This window comes from Mixophyes fleayi, chromosome 1 (assembly GCF_038048845.1).
Source record: "Mixophyes fleayi isolate aMixFle1 chromosome 1, aMixFle1.hap1, whole genome shotgun sequence".
Lineage (NCBI taxonomy): Eukaryota > Metazoa > Chordata > Amphibia > Anura > Limnodynastidae > Mixophyes > Mixophyes fleayi.
In genome coordinates this window covers 309,637,088-309,654,048 of record NC_134402.1, presented here as the reverse complement: position 1 = coordinate 309,654,048, position 16,961 = coordinate 309,637,088, and the positions used below count along the sequence as shown (strand labels likewise).

General features: G+C 44.4%; 3 non-coding genes and 56 pseudogenes across 3 annotated transcripts; all 59 read left to right on the top strand.

Annotated features, from left to right (window-relative positions):
* Nucleotides 1–142: 142 nt before the first annotated feature.
* LOC142136411 (5S ribosomal RNA) lies at nt 143–261 on the top strand (annotated as a pseudogene).
* Nucleotides 262–347: 86 nt separating this feature from the next.
* LOC142128733 (5S ribosomal RNA) lies at nt 348–466 on the top strand (annotated as a pseudogene).
* An 84-nt stretch (nt 467–550) lies between these two features.
* On the top strand, nt 551–669 carry LOC142121024 (5S ribosomal RNA; annotated as a pseudogene).
* Nucleotides 670–751: 82 nt separating this feature from the next.
* LOC142134922 (5S ribosomal RNA) lies at nt 752–870 on the top strand (annotated as a pseudogene).
* An 83-nt stretch (nt 871–953) lies between these two features.
* On the top strand, nt 954–1,072 carry LOC142134311 (5S ribosomal RNA; annotated as a pseudogene).
* Nucleotides 1,073–1,154: 82 nt separating this feature from the next.
* On the top strand, nt 1,155–1,273 carry LOC142134900 (5S ribosomal RNA; annotated as a pseudogene).
* Nucleotides 1,274–1,356: 83 nt separating this feature from the next.
* LOC142134289 (5S ribosomal RNA) lies at nt 1,357–1,475 on the top strand (annotated as a pseudogene).
* An 82-nt stretch (nt 1,476–1,557) lies between these two features.
* Nucleotides 1,558–1,676, top strand: LOC142136431 (5S ribosomal RNA; annotated as a pseudogene).
* A 482-nt stretch (nt 1,677–2,158) lies between these two features.
* Nucleotides 2,159–2,277, top strand: LOC142123214 (5S ribosomal RNA; annotated as a pseudogene).
* A 286-nt stretch (nt 2,278–2,563) lies between these two features.
* On the top strand, nt 2,564–2,682 carry LOC142135164 (5S ribosomal RNA; annotated as a pseudogene).
* A 91-nt stretch (nt 2,683–2,773) lies between these two features.
* LOC142134455 (5S ribosomal RNA) lies at nt 2,774–2,892 on the top strand (annotated as a pseudogene).
* Nucleotides 2,893–2,977: 85 nt separating this feature from the next.
* LOC142113167 (5S ribosomal RNA) lies at nt 2,978–3,096 on the top strand. Its single transcript, XR_012681355.1, has one exon. It is a non-coding gene; the product is annotated as a 5S ribosomal RNA (ribosomal RNA).
* An 83-nt stretch (nt 3,097–3,179) lies between these two features.
* LOC142120979 (5S ribosomal RNA) lies at nt 3,180–3,298 on the top strand (annotated as a pseudogene).
* An 87-nt stretch (nt 3,299–3,385) lies between these two features.
* LOC142133863 (5S ribosomal RNA) lies at nt 3,386–3,504 on the top strand (annotated as a pseudogene).
* Nucleotides 3,505–3,587: 83 nt separating this feature from the next.
* Nucleotides 3,588–3,706, top strand: LOC142136667 (5S ribosomal RNA; annotated as a pseudogene).
* Nucleotides 3,707–4,195: 489 nt separating this feature from the next.
* Nucleotides 4,196–4,314, top strand: LOC142126599 (5S ribosomal RNA; annotated as a pseudogene).
* Nucleotides 4,315–4,398: 84 nt separating this feature from the next.
* Nucleotides 4,399–4,517, top strand: LOC142119010 (5S ribosomal RNA; annotated as a pseudogene).
* Nucleotides 4,518–4,601: 84 nt separating this feature from the next.
* On the top strand, nt 4,602–4,720 carry LOC142112989 (5S ribosomal RNA). The gene has a single exon (XR_012681323.1). It is a non-coding gene; the product is annotated as a 5S ribosomal RNA (ribosomal RNA).
* Nucleotides 4,721–4,804: 84 nt separating this feature from the next.
* LOC142136206 (5S ribosomal RNA) lies at nt 4,805–4,923 on the top strand (annotated as a pseudogene).
* A 280-nt stretch (nt 4,924–5,203) lies between these two features.
* LOC142136081 (5S ribosomal RNA) lies at nt 5,204–5,322 on the top strand (annotated as a pseudogene).
* Nucleotides 5,323–5,415: 93 nt separating this feature from the next.
* Nucleotides 5,416–5,534, top strand: LOC142119507 (5S ribosomal RNA; annotated as a pseudogene).
* Nucleotides 5,535–5,619: 85 nt separating this feature from the next.
* LOC142133113 (5S ribosomal RNA) lies at nt 5,620–5,738 on the top strand (annotated as a pseudogene).
* Nucleotides 5,739–6,020: 282 nt separating this feature from the next.
* Nucleotides 6,021–6,139, top strand: LOC142136410 (5S ribosomal RNA; annotated as a pseudogene).
* An 84-nt stretch (nt 6,140–6,223) lies between these two features.
* On the top strand, nt 6,224–6,342 carry LOC142129431 (5S ribosomal RNA; annotated as a pseudogene).
* Nucleotides 6,343–6,426: 84 nt separating this feature from the next.
* LOC142129967 (5S ribosomal RNA) lies at nt 6,427–6,545 on the top strand (annotated as a pseudogene).
* Nucleotides 6,546–6,627: 82 nt separating this feature from the next.
* On the top strand, nt 6,628–6,746 carry LOC142134889 (5S ribosomal RNA; annotated as a pseudogene).
* An 83-nt stretch (nt 6,747–6,829) lies between these two features.
* On the top strand, nt 6,830–6,948 carry LOC142134278 (5S ribosomal RNA; annotated as a pseudogene).
* An 82-nt stretch (nt 6,949–7,030) lies between these two features.
* On the top strand, nt 7,031–7,149 carry LOC142136430 (5S ribosomal RNA; annotated as a pseudogene).
* A 482-nt stretch (nt 7,150–7,631) lies between these two features.
* Nucleotides 7,632–7,750, top strand: LOC142124998 (5S ribosomal RNA; annotated as a pseudogene).
* Nucleotides 7,751–8,036: 286 nt separating this feature from the next.
* Nucleotides 8,037–8,155, top strand: LOC142126290 (5S ribosomal RNA; annotated as a pseudogene).
* A 91-nt stretch (nt 8,156–8,246) lies between these two features.
* Nucleotides 8,247–8,365, top strand: LOC142134444 (5S ribosomal RNA; annotated as a pseudogene).
* An 85-nt stretch (nt 8,366–8,450) lies between these two features.
* LOC142121222 (5S ribosomal RNA) lies at nt 8,451–8,569 on the top strand (annotated as a pseudogene).
* An 83-nt stretch (nt 8,570–8,652) lies between these two features.
* LOC142120968 (5S ribosomal RNA) lies at nt 8,653–8,771 on the top strand (annotated as a pseudogene).
* An 88-nt stretch (nt 8,772–8,859) lies between these two features.
* Nucleotides 8,860–8,978, top strand: LOC142134713 (5S ribosomal RNA; annotated as a pseudogene).
* Nucleotides 8,979–9,061: 83 nt separating this feature from the next.
* LOC142136666 (5S ribosomal RNA) lies at nt 9,062–9,180 on the top strand (annotated as a pseudogene).
* An 872-nt stretch (nt 9,181–10,052) lies between these two features.
* On the top strand, nt 10,053–10,171 carry LOC142129879 (5S ribosomal RNA; annotated as a pseudogene).
* A 90-nt stretch (nt 10,172–10,261) lies between these two features.
* Nucleotides 10,262–10,380, top strand: LOC142119230 (5S ribosomal RNA; annotated as a pseudogene).
* Nucleotides 10,381–10,463: 83 nt separating this feature from the next.
* Nucleotides 10,464–10,582, top strand: LOC142136936 (5S ribosomal RNA). The gene has a single exon (XR_012687604.1). It is a non-coding gene; the product is annotated as a 5S ribosomal RNA (ribosomal RNA).
* Nucleotides 10,583–10,664: 82 nt separating this feature from the next.
* On the top strand, nt 10,665–10,783 carry LOC142134267 (5S ribosomal RNA; annotated as a pseudogene).
* A 694-nt stretch (nt 10,784–11,477) lies between these two features.
* On the top strand, nt 11,478–11,596 carry LOC142128622 (5S ribosomal RNA; annotated as a pseudogene).
* Nucleotides 11,597–12,063: 467 nt separating this feature from the next.
* Nucleotides 12,064–12,182, top strand: LOC142129872 (5S ribosomal RNA; annotated as a pseudogene).
* Nucleotides 12,183–12,477: 295 nt separating this feature from the next.
* LOC142130929 (5S ribosomal RNA) lies at nt 12,478–12,596 on the top strand (annotated as a pseudogene).
* Nucleotides 12,597–12,680: 84 nt separating this feature from the next.
* On the top strand, nt 12,681–12,799 carry LOC142136359 (5S ribosomal RNA; annotated as a pseudogene).
* Nucleotides 12,800–12,880: 81 nt separating this feature from the next.
* LOC142136137 (5S ribosomal RNA) lies at nt 12,881–12,999 on the top strand (annotated as a pseudogene).
* Nucleotides 13,000–13,083: 84 nt separating this feature from the next.
* Nucleotides 13,084–13,202, top strand: LOC142117992 (5S ribosomal RNA; annotated as a pseudogene).
* An 81-nt stretch (nt 13,203–13,283) lies between these two features.
* Nucleotides 13,284–13,402, top strand: LOC142136399 (5S ribosomal RNA; annotated as a pseudogene).
* Nucleotides 13,403–13,486: 84 nt separating this feature from the next.
* LOC142136523 (5S ribosomal RNA) lies at nt 13,487–13,605 on the top strand (annotated as a pseudogene).
* An 85-nt stretch (nt 13,606–13,690) lies between these two features.
* On the top strand, nt 13,691–13,809 carry LOC142125129 (5S ribosomal RNA; annotated as a pseudogene).
* Nucleotides 13,810–13,893: 84 nt separating this feature from the next.
* Nucleotides 13,894–14,012, top strand: LOC142134218 (5S ribosomal RNA; annotated as a pseudogene).
* A 476-nt stretch (nt 14,013–14,488) lies between these two features.
* LOC142136078 (5S ribosomal RNA) lies at nt 14,489–14,607 on the top strand (annotated as a pseudogene).
* Nucleotides 14,608–14,900: 293 nt separating this feature from the next.
* LOC142135810 (5S ribosomal RNA) lies at nt 14,901–15,019 on the top strand (annotated as a pseudogene).
* Nucleotides 15,020–15,306: 287 nt separating this feature from the next.
* On the top strand, nt 15,307–15,425 carry LOC142136077 (5S ribosomal RNA; annotated as a pseudogene).
* A 91-nt stretch (nt 15,426–15,516) lies between these two features.
* LOC142136806 (5S ribosomal RNA) lies at nt 15,517–15,635 on the top strand (annotated as a pseudogene).
* An 83-nt stretch (nt 15,636–15,718) lies between these two features.
* Nucleotides 15,719–15,837, top strand: LOC142135788 (5S ribosomal RNA; annotated as a pseudogene).
* An 84-nt stretch (nt 15,838–15,921) lies between these two features.
* LOC142136775 (5S ribosomal RNA) lies at nt 15,922–16,040 on the top strand (annotated as a pseudogene).
* Nucleotides 16,041–16,124: 84 nt separating this feature from the next.
* Nucleotides 16,125–16,243, top strand: LOC142131419 (5S ribosomal RNA; annotated as a pseudogene).
* Nucleotides 16,244–16,328: 85 nt separating this feature from the next.
* LOC142136051 (5S ribosomal RNA) lies at nt 16,329–16,447 on the top strand (annotated as a pseudogene).
* An 81-nt stretch (nt 16,448–16,528) lies between these two features.
* Nucleotides 16,529–16,647, top strand: LOC142136582 (5S ribosomal RNA; annotated as a pseudogene).
* Nucleotides 16,648–16,933: 286 nt separating this feature from the next.
* LOC142130321 (5S ribosomal RNA) overlaps nt 16,934–16,961 on the top strand; it is a 119-nt pseudogene continuing 91 nt past the window's right edge.

The following is a 16,961-nucleotide window of genomic DNA, read 5'->3' as shown; positions in this document are numbered from 1 at the left end:
CGGGCCTGGTTAGTAATTGGATGGGAGACCACCTGAGAATACCAAGTGCTGTAGGACTTTTTTTTTTTATTTTCTCTTATTCCGGCTTCCTTCATAGCTGGTTTTGAGATGTATAAGAGATGTAGGTCATTAGGAAGCCAATACCTATAGCCACACCGCCCTGAAGAAGCCCAATCTCGTCTGATCTTGGAAGATAAGCTGGGCCGGGCCTGGTTAGTTCTTGAATGAGAGACCACCTGGCAATACCAGGTGCTGTAGGCTTTTTTTTTTTTTATTTGCTCTTGTTCCGGCTTCTTTCAATGTTGGTTTTGAGATGTATAAGAGATGTAGGACATTAGGAAACCAATATCTACGGCCACACCATCCTGAACAAGCCCAATCTCATCTGATCTTGGAAGCTAAGCAGGGCCAGTCCTGGTTTTTACTTGGATGGGTGACCACCTGGGAATACCAGGTGCTGTAGGCCTTTTTTTTTTATTTTCTCTTTTTCCGGATTTCATCAATGCTGGTTTTGAGATGTATAAGAGATGTAGGTCATTTGGAAACAAACACCTACAGCCATACCACACTGAACAAGCTCTATCTCGTTTGATCTTGGAAGTTAAGCAGGGCCGGGCCTGGTTAGTACTTGGATGGGAGACCACCAGGGAATACCAGGTACTGTAGGCCTTTTTTTTATTTTCTCTTATTCCGGCTTCCTTCATAGCTGGTTTTGAGATGTATAAGAGATGTAGGTCATTAGGAAACCAATACCTACAGCCACACCGCCCTGAAGAAGCCCAATCTCGTCTGATCTTGGAAGATAAGCTGGGCCGGGCCTGGTTAGTTCTTGGATGAGAGACCACCTGGCAATACCAGGTGCTGTAGGCCTTTTTTTTTATTTGCATTTGATCCGGCATCTTTCAATGCTGGTTTTGAGATGTATAAGAGATGTAGGTCATTTGGAAACAAACACCTACAGCCATACCACACTGAACAAGCTCTATCTCGTTTGATCTTGGAAGTTAAGCAGCTCCAGGCCTGGTTAGTACTTGGATGGGAGACCACCAGGGAATACCAGGTACTGTAGGCCTTTTTTTTATTTTCTCTTATTCCGGCTTCCTTCATAGCTGGTTTTGAGATGTATAAGAGATGTAGGTCATTAGGAAACCAATACCTACAGCCACACCGCCCTGAAGAAGCCCAATCTCGTCTGATCTTGGAAGATAAGCTGGGCCGGGCCTGGTTAGTTCTTGGATGAGAGACCACCTGGCAATACCAGGTGCTGTAGGCCTTTTTTTTTATTTGCATTTGATCCGGCATCTTTCAATGCTGGTTTTGAGATGTATAAGAGATGTAGGTCATTTGAAAACAAACACCTACAGCCATACCACACTGAACAAGCTCTATCTCGTTTGATCTTGGAAGTTAAGCAGCTCCAGGCCTGGTTAGTACTTGGATGGGAGACCACCAGGGAATACCAGGTACTGTAGGCCTTTTTTTTATTTTCTCTTATTCCGGCTTCCTTCATAGCTGGTTTTGAGATGTATAAGAGATGTAGGTCATTAGGAAACCAATACCTACAGCCACACCGCACTGAACAAGTCCAATCTCGTCTGATCTTGGAAGCTAAGCAGTGCCGAGCCTGATTAGTTCTTGGATGGGAGACAACCTGGAAATACCAGGTGCTGTAGGCCTTTTATTTTTATTTGCTCTTGTTCCGGCTTCTTTCAATGCTGGTTTTAAGATGTATAAGAGATGTAGGTCATTATGAAACCAATACCTACAGCCACACCACCCTGAACAAGCCTGATCTTAGAAGCTAAGCAGTGCCAGGCCTGGTTAGTACTTGGATGGGAGACCACCTGGGATTACCAGGTTCTGTAGGCCTTTTTTTTTATTTGCTCTTGTTCCTGCTGCTTTCAATGCTGGTTTTGAGATGTATAAGAGATGTAGGTCATTAGGAAACAGATACCTACAGCCATGCCACCCTGAACAAGCCCAATCTCATCTGATCTTGGACGCTAAGCAAGGAAGGCCGGGCCTGTTTGGTACTTGGATGGGAGACCACCTGGGATTACCAGGTTCTGTAGGCCTTTTTTTTTTTTTTCTCTTGTTCCGGCTTCCTTCAATGCTGGTTTTCAGATGTATAAGAGATGTAGGTCAATAGGAGAACAATACCTACAGCTATACCACCCTGAACAAGCCCAATCTCATCTGATCTTTTAAGCTAAGCAGGGCCGGGCCTGGTTAGTACTTGGATGGGAGACCACCTGAGAATACCAGGTGATGTAGGCTTTTTTTTTTATTTTCTCTTATTCCGGCTTCCTTCATAGCTGGTTTTGAGATGTATAAGAGATGTAGGTCATTAGGAAGCCAATACCTACAGCCACACCGCCCTGAACAAGCCCAATCTCGTCTGATCTTGGAAGCTAAGCAGAGCCAGGTCTTGTTAGTTCTTGGATGGGAGACCACCTGGGAATACCAGGTGCTTTAAGCCTTTTTTTTTTATTTTCTCTTATTCCGGCTTCCTGCAATGCTGGTTTTGAGATGTATAAGAGATGTAGGTCATGAGGAAACCAATAAATACAGCCACACCACCCTGAACAAGTCCAATCTTGTCTGATCTTGGAAGCTAAGCAGGGCAGGGCCTGGTTAGTACTTGGATGGGAGACCACCTGAGAATAACAGGTTCTGTAGGCCTTTTTTTAATTATTTTCTCTTGTTCCTGTTCCAGCTTCCTTCAATGCTGGTTTTGAGATGTATAAGAGATGTATGTCATTAGGAAACCAACACCTACAATTACACCACCCTGAACAAGCCCACTCTCGTCTGATCTTGGAAGTTAAGCAGGGCCGGGCCTGGTTAGTAATTGGATGGGAGACCACCTGAGAATACCAAGTGCTGTAGGCCTTTTTTTTTTTATTTTCTCTTGCTCCGGCTTCTTTCAATGCTGGTTTTCAGATGTACAAGAGATGTAGGTCATTAGGAAACCAATATCTGCAGCCACACCAGTCTGAAAAAGCCCAATCTCATCTGATCTTGGAAGCTAAGCAGAGCCGGGCCTGGTTAGTACTTGGATGGGAGACCACCTGGGAATACCAGGTGCTGTAGGCTTTTTTTTTTATTTGCTCTTGTTCTGGCTTCTTTCAATGCTGGTTTTGAGATGTATTAGAGATGTAGGTCATTAGGAAACCAATACCTACAGCCATACCACCCTGAACAAGCCCAATCTCGTCTGATCTTGGACGTTAAGCAATGCCGGGCCTGGTTAGTACTTGGATGGGAGACCACCTGGGAATGCCAGGTGCTGTATGCCTTTTTTTTTTTTTTTTTTCTCTTGTTCCGGCTTCTTTCAATGCTGGTTTTCAGATGTATAAGAGATGTAGGTCATTAGGAAACCAATATCTACAGCGACACCATCCTGAACAAGCCCAATCTCATGTGATCTTGGAAGCTAAGCAGGACCAGGCCTGGTTTTTACATGGATGGGTGACCACCTGGGAATACCAGGTGCTGTAGGCCTTTTTTTTTTATTTGCTTTTGATCCGCATCTTTCAATGCTGGTTTTGAGATGTATAAGAGATGTAGGTCATTAGGAAACCAATACCTACAGCCACACCACCCTGAACAAGCCCAGTCTCATCTGATCTTGGAAGCTAAGCAAGGCTTGCCCTGGTTAATACTTGGATGGGTGAACAACTGGGAATGCCAGGTGCTGTAGGCTTTTTTTTTTTATTTTCTCTTGTTCCGGCTTTCTTCAATGCTGGTTTTGAGATGTATAAGAGATGTAGGTCATGAGGAAACCAATACCTACAGCCACACCACCCTGAACAAGCCCAATCTCATCTGATCTTGGAAGCTATGCAATGCCGTGCCTGGTAAGTACTTGGATATGAGACCACCTGGCAATACCAGGTGCTGTAAGCCTTTTTTTTTTATTTTCTCTTGGTCTGGCTTCCTTCAATGCTGGTTTTGAGATGTATAAGAGATGTAGGTCATTAGGAAGCCAATAACTACAGCCACACCGCCCTGAACAAGCCCAATCTCGTCTTATCTTGGAAGCTAAGCAGGGCTGGGTCTTTTTAGTTCTTGGATGGGAGACCACCTGGGAATACCAGGTGCTTTAAGCCTTTTTTTTTATTTTCTCTTATTCCGGCTTCCTTCAATGCTGGTTTTGAGATGTATAAGAGATGTAGGTCATTAGGAAAACAATATCTACAGCAACACCACCCTGAACAAGCCCAATCTCATCTGATCTTGGAAGCTAAGCAGCGCAGAGCCTGGTTAGTACATGGATGGGAGACCACCTGGGAATACCAGGTGCTGTAGGCCTTTTTTTTTTATTTGCTCTTTTTCCGGCTTCTTTCATTGCTGGTTTTGAGATGTATAAGAGTTGTAGGTCATTAGGAAACCAATACCTACAGTCACACCACCCTGAACAAGCCCAATCTCGTCTGATCTTTTAAGCTAAGCAGGGCCGGGCCTGGTTAGTACTTGGATGGGAGACCACCTGGGAATACCAGGTGCTGTAGGCCTTTTTTTTTTATTTGCTCTTTATCCGGCTTCTTTCATTGCTGGTTTTGAGATGTATAAGAGATGTAGGTCATTAGGAAACCAATATCTACAGCCACACCACCCTGAAAAAGCCCAATCTCATCTGATCTTGGAAGCTAAGCAGGGCCGGGCCTGGTTAGTACTTGGATGGGAGACCACCTGGGAATACTAAGTGCTGTAGGCTTTTTTTTTTTATTTGCTCTTGTTCCGGCTTCTTTTAATGTTGGTTTTGAGATGTATAAGAGATGTAGGTCATTAGGAAACCAATACCTACAGCCATACCACTCTGAACAAGCCCAATCTCGTCTGATCTTGAACACTAAGCAAGGCCGGGCCTGGTTAGTATTTGGATGGGAGACCACCTGGGAATGCAAGGTGCTGTATGCCTTTTTTTTTTTATTTTCTCTTGTTCCGACTTCTTTCAATGCTGGTTTTGAGATGTATAAGAGATGTAGATCATTAAGAAACCAATACCAACAGTCACACCACCCTGAACAAGCCTGATCTTGAAAGCTATGCAGCACCCAGCCTGGTTAGTACTTGGATGGGAGACCACCTGAGAATACCAGGAGCTGTAGGCCTTTTTTTTTTTCATTTTCTCTTCTTCCGGCTTCCTTCAATGCTGGTTTTGAGATGCATAAGAGATGTAGGTCATTAGGAAACCAATACCTACAGACATACAACCCTGAACAAGCCCAATATCGTCTGATCTTGGAAGCTAAGCAGAGCTGGGCCTGGTTAGTACTTGCATGGGTGACCACCTGGGAATACCAGGTGCTGTAAGCCTTTTTTTTTTTTAATTTCCTATTGTTCCTTTGCCGGCTTCGTTCAGTGCTAGTTTTGAGATGTATAAGAGATGTATGTCATTAGAAAACCAATACCTACAGCCACACCACCCTGAACAAACCCAATCTCGTCTGATCTTGGACGCTAAGCAGGGCCGGGTCTTGTTAGTACTTGGATGGGAGACCACCTGGGAATACCAGGTGCTGTATGTCTTTTTTTTTTATTTTCTTTTGTTCCGGCTTCCTTCAATGCTGGTTTTCAGATGTATAAGAGATGTAGGTCAATAGTAAAACCAATACCTACAGCCATACCACCCTGAACAAGCCCAATCTCGTCTGATCTTGGACGCTAAGCAGGGCCAGGTCTGGTTAGTACTTGGATGGGAGACCACCTGAGACTACCAGGTGATGTAGGCTTTTTTTTTTATTTTCTCTTGTTCCGGCTTCCTTCAATGCTGGTTTTGAGATGTATAAGAGATGTAGGTCATTAGTAAACCAATACCTACAGCCACACCACCATGAACAAGCCCAATCTCGTCTGATCTCTGAAGTTGGGCCGGGCCTGGTTAGTAATTGGATGGGAGACCACCTGAGAATACCAAGTGCTGTAGGACTTTTTTTTTTTATTTTCTCTTATTCCGGCTTCCTTCATAGCTGGTTTTGAGATGTATAAGAGATGTAGGTCATTAGGAAGCCAATACCTATAGCCACACCGCCCTGAAGAAGCCCAATCTCGTCTGATCTTGGAAGATAAGCTGGGCCGGGCCTGGTTAGTTCTTGAATGAGAGACCACCTGGCAATACCAGGTGCTGTAGGCTTTTTTTTTTTATTTGCTCTTGTTTCGGCTTCTTTCAATGTTGGTTTTGAGATGTATAAGAGATGTAGGACATTAGGAAACCAATATCTACAGCCACACCATCCTGAACAAGCCCAATCTCATCTGATCTTGGAAGCTAAGCAGGGCCAGTCCTGGTTTTTACTTGGATGGGTGACCACCTGGGAATACCAGGTGCTGTAGGCCTTTTTTTTTTATTTTCTCTTTTTCCGGATTTCATCAATGCTGGTTTTGAGATGTATAAGAGATGTAGGTCATTTGGAAACAAACACCTACAGCCATACCACACTGAACAAGCTCTATCTCGTTTGATCTTGGAAGTTAAGCAGGGCCGGGCCTGGTTAGTACTTGGATGAGAGACCACCAGGGAATACCAGGTACTGTAGGCTTTTTTTTTATTTTCTCTTATTCCGGCTTCCTTCATAGCTGGTTTTGAGATGTATAAGAGATGTAGGTCATTAGGCAACCAATACCTACAGCCACACCGCCCTGAAGAAGCCCAATCTCGTCTGATCTTGGAAGATAAGCTGGGCCGGGCCTGGTTAGTTCTTGGATGAGAGACCACCTGGCAATACCAGGTGCTGTAGGCCTTTTTTTTTATTTGCATTTGATCCGGCATCTTTCAATGCTGGTTTTGAGATGTATAAGAGATGTAGGTCATTTGGAAACAAACACCTACAGCCATACCACACTGAACAAGCTCTATCTCGTTTGATCTTGGAAGTTAAGCAGCTCCAGGCCTGGTTAGTACTTGGATGGGAGACCACCAGGGAATACCAGGTACTGTAGGCCTTTTTTTTATTTTCTCTTATTCCGGCTTCCTTCATAGCTGGTTTTGAGATGTATAAGAGATGTAGGTCATTAGGAAACCAATACCTACAGCCACACCGCACTGAACAAGTCCAATCTCGTCTGATCTTGGAAGCTAAGCAGTGCCGAGCCTGATTAGTTCTTGGATGGGAGACAACCTGGAAATACCAGGTGCTGTAGGCCTTTTATTTTTATTTGCTCTTGTTCCGGCTTCTTTCAATGCTGGTTTTAAGATGTATAAGAGATGTAGGTCATTATGAAACCAATACCTACAGCCACACCACCCTGAACAAGCCTGATCTTAGAAGCTAAGCAGTGCCAGGCCTGGTTAGTACTTGGATGGGAGACCACCTGGGATTACCAGGTTCTGTAGGCCTTTTTTTTTATTTGCTCTTGTTCCTGCTGCTTTCAATGCTGGTTTTGAGATGTATAAGAGATGTAGGTCATTAGGAAACAGATACCTACAGCCATGCCACCCTGAACAAGCCCAATCTCATCTGATCTTGGACGCTAAGCAAGGAAGGCCGGGCCTGTTTGGTACTTGGATGGGAGACCACCTGGGATTACCAGGTTCTGTAGGCCTTTTTTTTTTTTTTCTCTTGTTCCGGCTTCCTTCAATGCTGGTTTTCAGATGTATAAGAGATGTAGGTCAATAAGAAAACAATACCTACAGCTATACCACCCTGAACAAGCCCAATCTCGTCTGATCTTTTAAGCTAAGCAGGGCCGGGCCTGGTTAGTACTTGGATGGGAGACCACCTGAGAATACCAGGTGATGTAGGCTTTTTTTTTTATTTTCTCTTATTCCGGCTTCCTTCATAGCTGGTTTTGAGATGTATAAGAGATGTAGGTCATTAGGAAGCCAATACCTACAGCCACACCGCCCTGAACAAGCCCAATCTCGTCTGATCTTGGAAGCTAAGCAGAGCCAGGTCTTGTTAGTTCTTGGATGGGAGACCACCTGGGAATACCAGGTGCTTTAAGCCTTTTTTTTTTATTTTCTCTTATTCCGGCTTCCTGCAATGCTGGTTTTGAGATGTATAAGAGATGTAGGTCATTAGGAAACCAATACCTACAGCCACACCACCCTGAACAAGTCCAATCTTGTCTGATCTTGGAAGCTAAGCAGGGCAGGGCCTGGTTAGTACTTGGATGGGAGACCACCTGAGAATAACAGGTTCTGTAGGCCTTTTTTTAATTATTTTCTCTTGTTCCTGTTCCGGCTTCCTTCAATGCTGGTTTTGAGATGTATAAGAGATGTATGTCATTAGGAAACCAACACCTACAATTACACCACCCTGAACAAGCCCACTCTCGTCTGATCTTGGAAGTTAAGCAGGGCCGGGCCTGGTTAGTAATTGGATGGGAGACCACCTGAGAATACCAAGTGCTGTAGGCCTTTTTTTTTTTATTTTCTCTTGCTCCGGCTTCTTTCAATGCTGGTTTTCAGATGTACAAGAGATGTAGGTCATTAGGAAACCAATATCTGCAGCCACACCAGTCTGAAAAAGCCCAATCTCATCTGATCTTGGAAGCTAAGCAGAGCCGGGCATGGTTAGTACTTGGATGGGAGACCACCTGGGAATACCAGGTGCTGTAGGCTTTTTTTTTTATTTGCTCTTGTTCTGGCTTCTTTCAATGCTGGTTTTGAGATGTATTAGAGATGTAGGTCATTAGGAAACCAATACCTACAGCCATACCACCCTGAACAAGCCCAATCTCGTCTGATCTTGGACGTTAAGCAATGCCGGGCCTGGTTAGTACTTGGATGGGAGACCACCTGGGAATGCCAGGTGCTGTATGCCATTTTTTTATTTTTTTTTTCTCTTGTTCCGGCTTCTTTCAATGCTGGTTTTCAGATGTATAAGAGATGTAGGTCATTAGGAAACCAATATCTACAGCGACACCATCCTGAACAAGCCCAATCTCATGTGATCTTGGAAGCTAAGCAGGACCAGGCCTGGTTTTTACATGGATGGGTGACCACTTGGGAATACCAGGTGCTGTAGGCCTTTTTTTTTTATTTGCTTTTGATCCGCATCTTTCAATGCTGGTTTTGAGATGTATAAGAGATGTAGGTCATTAGGAAACCAATACCTACAGCCACACCACCCTGAACAAGCCCAGTCTCATCTGATCTTGGAAGCTAAGCAAGGCTTGCCCTGGTTAATACTTGGATGGGTGAACAACTGGGAATGCCAGGTGCTGTAGGCTTTTTTTTTTTTTTTTCTTTTGTTCCGGCTTTCTTCAATGCTGGTTTTGAGATGTATAAGAGATGTAGGTCATGAGGAAACCAATACCTACAGCCACACCACCCTGAACAAGCCCAATCTCATCTGATCTTGGAAGCTATGCAATGCCGTGCCTGGTAAGTACTTGGATATGAGACCACCTGGCAATACCAGGTGCTGTAAGCCTTTTTTTTTTATTTTCTCTTGGTCTGGCTTCCTTCAATGCTGGTTTTGAGATGTATAAGAGATGTAGGTCATTAGGAAGCCAATAACTACAGCCACACCGCCCTGAACAAGCCCAATCTCGTCTTATCTTGGAAGCTAAGCAGGGCCGGGTCTTTTTAGTTCTTGGATGGGAGACCACCTGGGAATACCAGGTGCTTTAAGCCTTTTTTTTTATTTTCTCTTATTCCGGCTTCCTTCAATGCTGGTTTTGAGATGTATAAGAGATGTAGGTCATTAGGAAAACAATATCTACAGCCACACCACCCTGAACAAGCCTGATCTTGGACGCTAAGCAAGGCTGTGCCTGGTTAGTGTTTGGACGGGAGACCACCTGGGAATACCAAGTGCTGTAGGCCTTTTTTTTTTTTCTCTTATTCCAGCTTCCTTCAATGCTGGTTTTGAGATGTATAAGAGATGTAGGTCATTAGGAAACCAATACCTACAGCCATACCACCCTGAACAAGCCTGATCTTGGAAGCTTAGCAGAACCGGGCCTGGTTAGTACTTGGATGGGAGACCACCTGGAAATACCAGGTGCTGTAGGCCTTTTATTTTTATTTTCTCTTATTCCGGCTTCCTTCAATGCTGGTTTTGAGATGTATAAGAGATGTAGGTCATTAGGAAACCAATACTTGCAGCCATACCACCCTGTACAAGCTCAATCTCGTCTGATCTTGGAAGCTAAGCAGGGCTGGGCCTGGTTAGTAATTGGATGGCAGACCACCTGAGAATACCAAGTGCTGTAGGCCTTTTTTTTTTATTTTCTCTTGTTCCTGTTCCGGCTTCTTTCAATGCTGGTTTTGAGATGTATTAGAGATGTAGGTCATTAGGAAGCCAATACCTACAGCCATACCACCCTGAACTAGCCCAATCTCGTCTGATCTTGGACGCTAAGCAAGGCCGGGCCTGGTTAGTACTTGGATGGGAGACCACCTGGGAATGCCAGGTGCTGTATGCCTTTTTTTTTATTTGCTCTTGTTCCGGCTTCCTTCAATGCTTTTTTTGAGATGTATTAGAGATGTAGGTCATTAGGAAACCAATACCTACAGCCATACCATCCTGAACAAGCACAATCTCATCTGAACTTGGAAGCTAAGCGGGGCAGGGCCTGGTTAGTACTTTGATGGGAGACCACCTGGGAGTACCAGGTGCTGTAGGCTTTTTTTTTATTTCCTCTTGTTCTGGCTTCCTTCAATGCTGGTTTTGAGATGTATAAGAGATGTAGGTCATTAGAAAACCAATACCTACAGCTGCACCTCCCTGAACAAGCCCAATCTCGTCTGATCTTGGAAGCTAAGCAGAGCCGGGCCTGGTTAGTACTTGGATGGGAGCTCACCTTGGAATACCAGGTGCTGTAGTCCTTTTTTTTTTATCTTGTCTTATTCCGGCTTCCTTCAATGCTGGTTTTGAGATGTATAAGAGATGTACGTCATTATAAAACCAACGCCTACAGCCACACCACCCTAAACAAGACCAATCTTGTCTGATCTTGGAAACTAAGCAGAGCCGGGCCTGGTTAGTACTTGGATATGAAACCACATGGAAATACCAGGTGCTGTAGGCTTTTTTTTTTTATTTTCTCTTGTTCCGGCTTTCTTCAATGCTGGTTTTGAGATGTATAAGAGATGTAGGTCATGAGGAAACCAATACCTACAGCCACACCACCATGAACAAGCCCAATCTCATCTGATCTTGGAAGCTATGCAATGCCATGCCTGGTAAGTACTTGGATATGAGACCACCTGGGAATACCAGGTGCTGTAAGCCTTTTTTTTTTTTATTTTCTCTTGGTCTTGCTTCCTTCAATGCTGGTTTTGAGATGTATAAGAGATGTAGGTCATTAAGAAGCCAATAATTACAGCCACACCACCCTGAACAAGCCCAATCTCGTCTTATCTTGGAAGCTAAGCAGGGCCGGGTCTTTTTAGTTCTTGGATGGGAGACCACCTGGGAATACCATGTGCTTTAAGCCTTTTTTTTTATTTTCTCTTATTCCGGCTTCCTTCAATGCTGGTTTTGAGATGTATAAGAGATGTAGGTCATTAGGAAAACAATATCTACAGCAACACCACCCTGAACAAGCCCAATCTCATCTGATCTTGGAAGCTAAGCAGCGCAGAGCCTGGTTAGTACATGGATGGGAGACCACCTGGGAATACCAGGTGCTGTAGGCATTTTTTTTTTATTTGCTCTTTTTCCGGCTTCTTTCATTGCTGGTTTTGAGATGTATAAGAGATGTAGGTCATTAGGAAACCAATACCTACAGCCACACCACCCTGAACAAGCCTGATCTTGGACACTAAGCAAGGCTGTGCCTGGTTAGTGTTTGGACGGGAGACCACCTGGGAATACCAAGTGCTGTAGGCCTTTTTTTTTTTTCTCTTATTCCAGCTTCCTTCAATGCTGGTTTTGAGATGTATAAGAGATGTAGGTCATTAGGAAACCAATACCTACAGCCATACCACCCTGAACAAGTCTGATCTTGGAAGCTTAGCAGAACCGGGCCTGGTTAGTACTTGGATGGGAGACCACCTGGAAATACCAGGTGCTGTAGGCCTTTTATTTTTATTTTCTCTTATTCCGGCTTCCTTCAATGCTGGTTTTGAGATGTATAAGAGATGTAGGTCATTAGGAAACCAATACTTGCAGCCATACCACCCTGTACAAGCTCAATCTCGTCTGATCTTGGAAGCTAAGCAGGGCTGGGCCTGGTTAGTAATTGGATGGCAGACCACCTGAGAATACCAAGTGCTGTAGGCCTTTTTTTTTTTTTATTTTCTCTTGTTCCTGTTCTGGCTTTCTTCAATGCTGGTTTTGAGATGTATAAGAGATTTAGGTCATTAGGAAACCAATACCTACAGCCACACCGCCCTGAACAAGCCCAATCTTGTCTGATCTTGGAAGATAAGCTGGGCCGGGCCTGGTTAGTTCTTGGATGGGAGGACACCTGGCAATACCATATGCTGTAGGCCTTTTTTTTTTATTTGTTCTTATTCGGCTTCCTTCAATGCTGGTTTTCAGATGTATAAGGGATGTAGGTCATTAGGAAGCCAATACCTACAGCCACACCGCCCTGAACAAGCCCAATCTCATCTGCTCCTGGAAGCTAAGCAGGGCCGGGCCTTGTTAGTTCTTGGATGGGAGACCACCTGGGAATACCAGGTGCTGTAGGCCTTTTTTTTTTATTTGCTCTTGTTCCGGCTTCTTTCAATGCTGGTTTTGAGATGTATAAGAGATGTAGTTCATTAGGAAACCAATACCTATAGCCACACCACCCTGAACAAGCCCAATCTTGTTTGATCTTGGACGCTAAGCAGGGCCAGGCCTGGTTAGTACTTGGATGGGAGACCACCTGGGAATACCATGTGCTGCAGGAATTTTTTTTATTTTCTCTTGTTCCGCTTCCTTTAATGCTGGTTTTGAGATGTATAAGAGATGTAGGTCATTTGGAAACAAATACCAACAGTCACACCACCCTGAACAAGCCTAATCTTGTCTGATCTTGGAAGCTAAGCAGGACCGAGCCTGGTTAGTACTTGGATGGGAGACCACCTGAGAATACCAGGAGCTGTAGGCCTTTTTTTTTTATTTGCTCTTATTCCGGCTTCCTTCAATGCAGGTTTTGAGATGTATAAGAGATGTAGGTCATTAGGAAGCCAATACCTACAGCCACACCACCCTGAACAAGCCCAATCTCGTTTGATCTTGGAAGCTAAGCAGGGCCGGGCCTGGTTAGTACTTGGATGGGAGACCACCTGGGAATACCATGTGCTGCAGGCCTTTTTTTTATTTTCTCTTGTTCCGCTTCCTTTAATGCTGGTTTTGAGATGTATAAGAGATGTAGGTCATTACGAAACCAATACCTACAGCAACACCGCCCTGAACAACCCCAATCTCGTCTGATCTTGGAAGCTAAGCAGTGCTGGGTCTTGTTAGTTCTTGGATGGGAGACCACCTGGCAATACCAGATGCTGTAGGCCTTTTTTTTTTATTTGCTCTTTTACCGGCTTCCTTCAATGCAGGTTTTGAGATGTATAAGAGATGTAGGTCATTAGGAAACCAATACCTACAGTCACACCACCCTGAACAAGCCCAATCTCGTCTGATCTTTTAAGCTAAGCAGGGCCGGGCCTGGTTAGTTCTTGGATGGGAGACCACCTGGCAATACCAGATGCTGTAGGCCTTTTTTTTTTTATTTGCTCTTTTACCGGCTTCCTTCAATGCAGGTTTTGAGATGTATAAGAGATGTAGGTCATTAGGAAGCCAATTCCTACAGCCACACCACCCTGAACAAGCCCAATCTCGTTTGATCTTGGAAGCTAAGCAGGGCCGGGCCTGGTTAGTACTCTGCCGGAAGACCACCTGGGAATACCAGGTGCTGCAGGCCTTTTTTTTTTATTTTCTCTTGTTCCTGCTTCTTTCAATGCTGGTTTTGAGATGTATAAGAGATGTAGGTCATTGTGCAACCAATACCTACAGCCTCAAGGCCCTAAACAAGCCCAATCTCGTTTGATCTTGGACGCTAAGCAGGGCAGAGCCTGGTTAGTACTTGGATGGGAGACCACCTGGGAATACCAGGTGCTGTAGGCCTTTTTTTTTATTTGCTCTTTTTCCGGCTTCTTTCATTGCTGGTTTTGAGATGTATAAGAGATGTAGGTCATTATGAAACCAATACCTACAGCCACACCACCCTGAACAAGCCCAATCTCGTCTGATCTTGGACGCTAAGCAAGGCTGTGCCTGCTTAGTGTTTGGACGGGAGACCACTTGGGAATACCAAGTGCTGTAGGCCTTTTTTTTTTTTCTCTTATTCCAGGTTCCTTCAATGCTGGTTTTGAGATGTATAAGAGATGTAGGTCATTAGGAAACCAATACCTACAGCCATACCACCCTGAACAAGCCTGATCTTGGAAGCTTAGCAGAACCGGGCCTGGTTAGTACTTGGATGGGAGTCCACCTGGAAATACCAGGTGCTGTAGGCCTTTTATTTTTATTTTCTCTTATTCCGGCTTCCTTCAATGCTGGTTTTGAGATGTATAAGAGATGTAGGTCATTAGGAAACCAATACTTGCAGCCATACCACCCTGAACAAGCTCAATCTCGTCTGATCTTGGAAGCTAAGCAGGGCCGGGCCTGGTTAGTAATTGGATGACAGACCACCTGAGAATACCAAGTGCTGTAGGCCTTTTTTTTTTTATTTTCTCTTGTTCCTGTTCTGGCTTTCTTCAATGCTGGTTTTGAGATGTATAAGAGATTTAGGTCATTAGGAAACCAATGCCTACAGCCACACCGCCCTGAACAAGCAAAATCTTGTCTGATCTTGGAAGATAAGCTGGGCCGGGCCTGGTTAGTTCTTGGATGGGAGGACACCTGGCAATACCAGATGCTGTAGGCCTTTTTTTTTTATTTGTTCTTATTCAGCTTCCTTCAATGCTGGTTTTCAGATGTATAAGAGATGTAGGTCATTAGGAAGCCAATACCTACAGCCACACCGCCCTGAACAAGCCCAATCTCATCTGCTCCTGGAAGCTAAGCAGGGCCGGGCCTTGTTAGTTCTTGGATGGGAGACCACCTGGGAATACCAGGTGCTGCAGGCCTTTTTTTTTTATTTTCTCTTGTTCCTGCTTCCTTCAATGCTGGTTTTGAGATGTATAAGAAATGTAGATCATTAGGAAAGCAATACCTATAGCTACACCACCCTGAACAAGCCCAATCTTGTTTGATCTTTGATGCTAAGCAGGGCCATGCCTGGTTAGTACTTGGATGGGAGTCCACCTGGAAATACCAGGTGCTGTAGGCCTTTTATTTTTATTTTCTCTTATTCCGGCTTCCTTCAATGCTGGTTTTGAGATGTATAAGAGATGTAGGTCATTAGGAAACCAATACTTGCAGCCATACCACCCTGAACAAGCTCAATCTCGTCTGATCTTGGAAGCTAAGCAGGGCCGGGCCTGGTTAGTAATTGGATGACAGACCACCTGAGAATACCAAGTGCTGTAGGCCTTTTTTTTTTTATTTTCTCTTGTTCCTGTTCTGGCTTTCTTCAATGCTGGTTTTGAGATGTATAAGAGATTTAGGTCATTAGGAAACCAATGCCTACAGCCACACCGCCCTGAACAAGCCCAATCTTGTCTGATCTTGGAAGATAAGCTGGGCCGGGCCTGGTTAGTTCTTGGATGGGAGGACACCTGGCAATACCAGATGCTGTAGGCCTTTTTTTTTTATTTGTTCTTATTCAGCTTCCTTCAATGCTGGTTTTCAGATGTATAAGAGATGTAGGTCATTAGGAAGCCAATACCTACAGCCACACCGCCCTGAACAAGCCCAATCTCATCTGCTCCTGGAAGCTAAGCAGGGCCGGGCCTTGTTAGTTCTTGGATGGGAGACCACCTGGGAATACCAGGTGCTGCAGGCCTTTTTTTTTTATTTTCTCTTGTTCCTGCTTCCTTCAATGCTGGTTTTGAGATGTATAAGAAATGTAGATCATTAGGAAACCAATACCTATAGCCACACCACCCTGAACAAGCCCAATCTTGTTTGATCTTGGATGCTAAGCAGGGCCATGCCTGGTTAGTACTTGGATGGGAGACCACCTGGTAATACCAGGTGCTGCAGGCCTTTTTTTTTTATTTTCTCTTGTTCCTGCTTCCTTCAATGCTGGTTTTGAGATGTATAAGAAATGTAGGTCATTAAGAAACCAATATCTACATCAACACCACCCTGAACAAGCCCAATCTCGTCTGATCTTGGAAGCTAAGCAGGGCAGGGCCTGGTTAGTACTTGGATGGGTGACCAACTGGGAATGCCAAGTGCTGTATGCCTTTTTTTTTTTTTTTTCTCTTGTACCGGCTTCCTTCAATGCTGGTTTTGAGATGTATAAGAAATGTAGGTCATTAATAAACCAATGCCTACAGCCACACCTCCCTGAACAAGTCCAATTTCGTCTGATCTTGGAAGCTATGCAGGGCCAGGCCAGGTTAGTACTTGGATGGGAGACCACCTGGGAATACCATGTGCTGCAGGCCTTTTTTTTATTTTCTCTTGTTCCGCTTCCTTTAATGCTGGTTTTGAGATGTATAAGAGATGTAGGTCATTTGGAAACCAATACCAACAGTCACACCACCCTGAACAAGCCTAATCTTGTCTGATCTTGGAAGCTAAGCAGGACCGAGCCTGGTTAGTACTTGGATAGGAGACCACCTGAGAATACCAGGAGCTGTAGGCCTTTTTTTTTATTTTCTCTTATTCCGGCTTCCTTCAATGCTGGTTTTGAGATGCATAAGAGATGTAGGTCATTAAGAAACCAATACCTACAGACATACAACCCTTACCAAGCCCAATATCGTCTGATCTTGGAAGCTAAGCAGCGCCGGGCCTGGATAGTACTTGTATGGGAGACAACCTGGGAATAACAGGTGCTGTAGGCTTTTTTTTTTTATTTTCTCTTGTTCCGGCTTCTTTCAATGCTGGTTTTGAGATGTGTAAGAGATGTAGGTCATTTAGAAACCAATATCTACAGCCGCACCACCCTGAACAAGC